The sequence below is a fragment of the Palaemon carinicauda genome, chromosome 23, assembly GCF_036898095.1.
Source record: "Palaemon carinicauda isolate YSFRI2023 chromosome 23, ASM3689809v2, whole genome shotgun sequence".
Taxonomy (NCBI): Eukaryota; Metazoa; Arthropoda; class Malacostraca; order Decapoda; family Palaemonidae; genus Palaemon; species Palaemon carinicauda.
Genome location: NC_090747.1, coordinates 83,804,496 through 83,813,072, shown reverse-complemented (window position 1 = coordinate 83,813,072; position 8,577 = coordinate 83,804,496).

Below are 8,577 nucleotides of genomic sequence, written 5' to 3'. Positions count from 1 at the left end.
TCTGCTATCTCCAACTACAGTTACCCTTAGACGGTAGTGTTAGCGTCTTGCTAACACTGTCATCTAGAGATACCCAGTACCGGTCGAATTTAATCATCATCAAGGTTACACTGCCTCTCATCAGTGTAGATTTCCCCACCCATTTCCACTTCATGGTTGACATTGCACATCAATCCTTAGTTAACAACAACTCTTTCTCCTCTACACCTGCTCCCTCCGACCTCACTCTCCATATCAGTGTGCCCATGGATGCTTATGCCCACATCCTCACATTACATCAGGCCTCCTTACTTTATATCCTGATGTCTTCCGCCCGTAACTATGCCAGACACTCACAATTCCTGGTAAGCACTGTATCGGTCACTATAACTAGACGACAGGGACACCAGTGTTTGCAAGGTTCATACATTCAATCCCAAACGGTTTGTCAGCTGTTAAAAGTACATTTGTGAAATAGAAAATATATGACTTTGTCAAAAGGGCTCAAGCCCATCATTGCTTCCCCTGCACATCGTTCACGTAGAAGGATGGTTCCCTACACCCTTTTGGGGATTCCATTTTCATCTGCATATGTTACGTAGATGACATATTAATATTCTCCCTCTTTAAAGAGGACCCACTACTTCACCTAAAAATCATCATCATCTTCCTGCAGCAAAACGATCTTGTACTCAGGTACAACAATTATACCTTTTGGTGCCAAGGAAGTGGGATTCATGGGCCATAACATTACTCCTGATGGTATTCACTCCCTCCCGTCAAGGTTTCAGCAATACAGAAGTTTCCCATACCCTTGACTGTCAAAGCACTGCAGAAGTTCCTGGTGATGGTGAACTACTATCACCTGTTCCTACCAACCATCTGCACTACCCTTGCCCCTCTCTACGAATCCACCTAGGGCAAGCCAAAAAATCTGAAGTGGTGCCTCTTCCAAGAGGTGGCCTTTTTCAACACAAAGAAAACCCATCAACTGCCACTGCTCTCACCTTTCTCGTACCAACTGCACACGTCCTACTCTCCACCAATGACAGTGACGTTGCTGCAGGGGCGGTACTCGCACAAATGATCAGTGGCCTTCATCAAAAGAAAGCTTTATAAGGTGGAATCCAGATACTCTAACTTCAGTCAAGAACTATTATGGTTGTACTTTGTCGTCTATCGCTTCCACCACTTCTTTGTCATTTGCATGGTCTTTTGCATGCCTTCACTTGACGGTCCGACACCTGGTCTGCCTGGTCTCAATACAAATATACTATTCAACGCATCTTTGGCAAACTGAATCCTGTCACTGGCGGTCTTTCCAGAAACACACAGGCTGCCGTCCACTATGAAATGGATTATAAGGCCTTAGTAGAAGCCCAAAGAAAGAACCGTGAGTAACAAACCCTCAGGACATCCTGCACACTTCTCCTTTAGAAAGACGTTGCCCTCAATGACTTCAACGCCACCCTCCTCTATGATGTCAGTACTGGTATTTCATGCTATGAATATCTGCCTCCATGCACTAACTGATGTTTTAATTGATTCATAGCCTCTCACACCCCTTGTTTTGATCTACGGTACAGCTACTGAAGTCGAAGATCTTATGGCATGGCATTACTAAGGATGCACCTGTACTTCATGTCAAACTTCAAAAATGCATCGACACACGGGTTTGGGTAAGGCCACTTTTCATTATTATCAGCAGTGTTTTACCTACATTCACATTTACGTGGTTGGCCCTCTGCCCACGTTACAAGAACACCGTTACCTTTTGACAGTCATCGATTGCTCCACTTGCTGGCCTGAAGCCATCCCCATGCAAGATGCAACATCCTCCACATGTACTTCTGCCTTACTTTCCGTATAGATAGAAAAATTCTTTATAAATAAGAAGCAGGCAATTAATTGCACCTTATTCTTATCAGTAGTTACTTATCTACTAATAATAATGTTATCATAAGAGTCTTGCCTTCAAAAACACTACTACCTTCAAGATGGAACCAAGAGTTTACAAACTGTGCAAGCTTTGACAACTTAATGTCTTGTCAATTGTTCATGCCAAAGACCTAGTCCATGAAACTAACATGATATTCCAAGGTCTGTCAAACAAACATCTGAAATAATATTAGAAAGTTAAGGCTAATGGATAAATTTACAATTATAGACTTCTGGCATATTTTGTATTACAACCTAGTATCAAAGAAATAAAAGCAGAATGAATATGGGGGGGGGGGAGGGTTACACGAAATCACCATGATAAGCTGCCAGTATAAAATGTAAAAGGAGCCAAGTCATGCCTAGCCATACCATTCATATATTGTGTTGGAAGAAACTGCTGAGTGTATGGCATCAAGGTGTGTGTGTGTGTGTGTGTGTGTTTTTTTTTTTTTTTTTTTTTTTTTTTTTTTTTTTTTTTTTTTTTTTTTAGGAAAGCAAGATTACACACTGAGTTGCATCACAATTTCTGTACTCCCAAAATGAAATTAGAAAACTTGCTGTTTTAATGACACCTAAAATAGTTTTGTGAATTGTGCATTATTCCTGCTATATATAAGCAATTTTAAAAATTATGAATTATTTTTCACCCGTGAGTGACCAGAGTGGGTGAAAACCCATGATTTTTGTGCAAGTATTGTAGAACAAAATATATCCTTAAAACAAGGTCATTACAGCACAGTGAAAAAAAAAACCTAGTTGCAAGTTAATTGCTCGAAAAAGAATAAATCATATTAATTAAGGAGATATAACCTAATTATAAAATTCCGTTTTCAAGTCATGAAGTTGCAAGTAGAAAATTTTACCTTTTTACATATTGAATTATATAAAGAAAGAAAAGAAAACACCAGGTGTTTAAAATAATGGTATATGGATCATTACTGAAGTACTTTTGCACACCAGACTGTAATTTCTTAAAGCCTCCTGTTCAACAGAATTTTGAATATTATTTTAGAATATAACACCTGAACAAGAATACTAAGTTGAGAGGCTTTTGGAAACCTTATGGCGACAATAAAGAGGTGTGATGTGCCAATAACCTACCTGTACATTCAACATAAACATCCAATATGGATTAATCTGTATCGGCACAGCCCTGCTGTCATGTTATGGCTCTTGTTCACTATCATATAATGGACAAAACTGCAGATCCAAATAGGCCACATAGATCAGTGGATCTCATTACAAGCACAGATGTAGCTGTAACCTCTTTTTTCCTTGAAAACTGCAGGAAAGAAATTACAATTTGTTAAATAGGGAAGGGGCCAAACATTTGCAACAAGTTAGAAAGAGTCAATTCAAGATTTGTTGACGCCGTATTAAAAGAAAATGTAAAATTATTAAACTTGGTCTTTCTACTAGTATAGGTTGATCAAAATAGTTGGAAATAACCAAAACACAGGGAAATAAGATACTTTAAGATGCACTCTCTTATGTGAAATAGTAAGTTTTCCTTTATGTTTAACTGGTCTGGAGGTCATTTGCGTCAATGGGCGTAGGAAGAGATGATGATGATGGTCTGGAGGTTCTAGGTACTGATATGTGTGTGCGTGTGTGTGTGTGTGTATTTGTTGGTAGAGTAGTCATATTTGATACATTCTTCCCTTCAGATACACTTCTTTCATAGTGTAACCAAAATTTCTTTGTCTTTCAAAATGTGTACCCATATATTTTTTGTTTGAAACACAGTCAACGGGAAGTAGGCTCAACAATTAGACTTACTGTCTTACTCGTATCCTTGCACTGGTAAAATATAATTAAGAATGAAGGTACCTTCCAAAGTTATTTTTCGTCACGGTCAATTTGGGTTTAGGTGCTCTAGTATTGTTGAAATCGTAGGATTAAGGCTGGAGATGTGTAAGTATCAAGGTTCTCAGAAAACAGTGACTAATTTGGTGTATTTTCTTTCTTGAATTGGTTGTAGAATTAAGCTCTGATATAAGCTGTATAACTCAGTGCATGAATCTATTCGTGTGTATGCATATATGTATGCATATTTATGCAGTACATACGCACATAATATATATATATATATATATATATATATATATATATATATATATATATATATATATGTATATATATATATATATATATATATATATATATATATATATATATATATATATATATATATATATATATATATACATAATTATTATTATTATTACTTGCCAAGCTACAACCCCTGTTGGAAGAACAGGATTCTACAAGCCCATAGGCCCCAACAGGGAAAATAGCCCAGTGAGGAAAGGAAATAAAGAAAAATAAAATATTTCAAATATAGTAACAATATTAAATTAAATATTTCCTATAAAAACTATAAAAACTTTAATAAAACAAGAGAAAGAGTAAATAGATAGAAGTGTGCCCGAGTGTACCCTCAAGCAAGAGAACTATAACCCAAGACAGTGGAAGACCGTGGTACAGAGGTTATGGCACTACCCAAGACTAAAGAACAATGGTTTGATTTTGGAGTGTCCTTCTCCTAGAAGAGCTGCTTACCATAGCTGAAGAGTCTTTTCTACCGTTACCAAGAGGAAAGTGGCCACTGAACAATTACAGTGCAGTAGTTAACCCCCTGGGTGAAGAAGAATTGTTTGGTAATCTCAGTGTTGTCAGGTGTATGAGGACAGAGGAGAATCTGTAAAGAATAGGCCAGACTATTCGGTGTCTGTGTAGGCAAAGGGAAAGAACCGTAACCAGAGAGAAGGGTTCTATGTAGTACTGTCTGGCCAGTCAAAGGACACCATAACTCTTTAGCAGTAGTATTTCGACGGGCGGTTGGTGCCCAGGCCAACCTACTACCTACTATATATATATATATATATATATATATATATATATATATATATATATATATATATATATATATATATATATATATATATATATATATATATATATATATACATACATACATATGTATATATACTGTATATATACTGTGTATATATATATATATATATATATATATATATATATATACATACATATGTATATATATATATATATATATATATATATATATATATATATATATATATATATATATATATATATATATATGCTATGTTTTTACTTGGAAAAATCAGCTAACGTAAAACCTATTCATCTCTGTTCCCATAGTCGAAAAAATCTGTTAAAACCGATGTTCCAACCGGAAAACATACATTGGCTCCCATGACCTTTTACAAAATAACCCCCCCCCCCCCGCGGCCCCCTTCAACCTTTTACATCAGCGCACAATCACAGCTAATCAAATAGATTCCCGACCTCTGATTTTCCAGATATAAATATAATGTGTTTCACCACTAATAACCCGCAGAACACTGTCACTCAATCTGTCGTCCCCAATATCACTGGATAAATGATCAAAATAAAAATGATTATCGGTGTATCAACAAGTAATATTGACGAAACGCTTTGCTGATTGATGTTTCTCATTACGGATGCTGTGCTTTTCATTGCACTTGGCTGATTGATGGCTCAGCCAATCGGGGGAAATGTGTACCATTAACTTTTCATTATAAATTTCATCCCTGGGTATTAAGGGGGATGAATGGTGGATGATTAGATGGCTGGTAATTTTAGTCTCTTGTGTGGCGGAGATTATGTGAATTGCTCTTTAACGTGTGTTTGTTTGTGTGGGGGTTGATGGAAGAGATCGCATTGCCGTCTTGTTCTGGCCACGGATTTTATTTTCATACGATTTTTTTTTTTTTATATATATTATAGAGTTTTATTTCATTTCATTTCTGCAACTAGTTTGGAATAGCATTGACGTAGTTGATTTAAATTACCCAGACATATTTGTTTCTCAAAGTGCATTGTATTTATGCTGACCAAGTGTTTTTGAAACGATTGTATCTTAGATTGCGTTTGGTTTTTCTCCAAATGTAGCATCATCATCACCTCTTCCTACGCCTACTGACACAAAGGGCCTCGGTTAGATTTCGACAGTCGTCTCTGTCTTTAGCTTTTAATTCAATACTTCTCCATTCACCATCTTTTACTTTGCGCTTCATAGTAATCAGCCATGTAGGCCTGGGTCTTCCAACTCTTCTAGTGCCTTGTGGAGCCCAGCTGAACGTTTGATGAGCTAATCTCTCTTGGAGGGGGGGGGGGAGTGCAAAGAGCATGCACAAACCATCTCCATCTACCCCTCATCATGATCTCATCCACATATGGAACTCGAGTAATCTCTCTTATATCATTTCTAATCCTGTCCAGCCATTTAACTCCTAATATCCTTCTGAGGACTTTGTTCTCAAATCTACTAAATCTATTGTTTCATTGTCATACCATGACTCATGTTCATAGAGTAACACCAATCTCACAAAACTGATATATAGTCTGGTTTTTATATGTAATTTCAGGCTATTTGATATCCAAATTTTACTTAACCTTGCCATTGTCTAAATACTTGAATGATTCTACCTCATTAATCCTTTCTCCTTCCAATGATATTTCATCTTCCATTGCATACTCCGTTCACATCACTTGTCTTTCTTCTATTTATCCTCGCCCAAATGTAGACATAAAGTATATATATATATATATATATATATATATATATATATATATATATATATATATATATATATATATATATATATATATATATATACGCTAATGTGCTTTCCTCCAATATGCATTTGTTCCTATACTGAGGCATACTTTACATTGTACTCTTATTTAAATTTGTCATATACAGAGACCTATATTATTTTCAAATTTGAGAGAGAAATACTTACAAAGTTTCTTCTTTTAGAATTACGGATGGTAATATTCGTATTCTCACTTACAGTTTTACAAATGATGAAACCTTCAATAATTCAGTTATATATGCATGCAAGCTGTAGATAGAGCTCCCTTTCATGGATTTTTACCGGATTATGTTAATCATTTTTTCGTAATTTTTAAATAATCAAGGATCAAGTCAGCAACAAAGTTGATTTGTTGTGTATACATTATCTTTGTGGGATTTACAAATTCAAGACCATGTACTTTTCGCTTACTATTACTGTTATTATCTTTTATTTTCCTAAATATGCATGTTATATCGTACGACAACAAGCACATTATATATATATATATATATATATATATATATATATATATATATATATATATATATATATATATTTATGTATATGTATATATATACATACATATATATATATATATATATATATATATATATATATATATATATATATATATATATATATATATATATATATTTATATATATGTATATGTATATATATGTATATATATATATTTATATATATATATCTATATATATATATATATATATATATATATATATATATATATATATATATATATATATATACACATATACACATATCCTTTCTGACTCGGGATACCTAACTTGGTGAAAGAGTTTGTGTATCGCCATGATCAGCAAAGTGGTAAAGTAGTACTAGTATAGCCGGGGCCGCCAGTTTCTTGTAAGCAAAGCGAAAAGAATAAATATTTCCAGCACCGCCAATCCGCAGTTAATGTGTGCGTGTATATATATATATATATATATATATATATATATATATATATATATATATATATATATATATATAAATAGATGTATAGATATATATGTATATATACAGATATATATATATATATATATATATATATATATATATATATAAATAGATGTATATATACAGATATATATATACATATATATATATATATATATATATATATATATATATATATATATATATAAATAGATGTATATATAAATATATATATTTATATTTATGTATAGATATATATATATATATATATATATATATATATATATATATATATATATATATATATATATATATATATATATATATATATATATATATATATATATATATTTGTGTGTGTGGGTGCTTTTGCGTGCCTTTAAATAAAAAAAATAGAAAACACTGCAATCAATTTTTGATAAGCACAAAATATGTATAAAGTAGCGAAAGGAAAAATGGGACCTTGATTGGATCGCGTAATTTTGTCTTACATCGAATTTCATATCAGGATATACAGCGTTTATAGAGAATATAGGATTCTTATGAGTCAGCCTCTAGATGGCCTCAGATAAGTCGTATTTAATAAAAGAGGAAAATAAAGGTTACGTGGAAAACGTATGAGGGTCAATACTCATATTGCGTCATTTGGTATAGTTTATAAACTATGTTTCCAGTATAGTATTTTGGGTAAAGTCATTTACGTGAATTGCGGATTTCGGTCTGTCTTTGATCTTGCATGTTTTGACACAAGGGAAGGTATTGTTTAGCATTTTGAGATTTAATTATGATCTTTTTTTTCTTATATGACATATGTCTTTACATGTTTAACCTAAATAAAATCAATTACATTCTGAACGTGGGATAATGTAAATTTAATTATTATTATTTCCAGGGCTATATTTTATTTCCACATTTTTCATATTTGATTGAATATCATATAAAGGTATGCAAAGTATGTTATTATTATTTTTTTCTAATGGCTGACTTAGACGGTTTTCTTTACTCTATTCATACAAAAATGAGTAATTGTATATATGATGGTATAAATT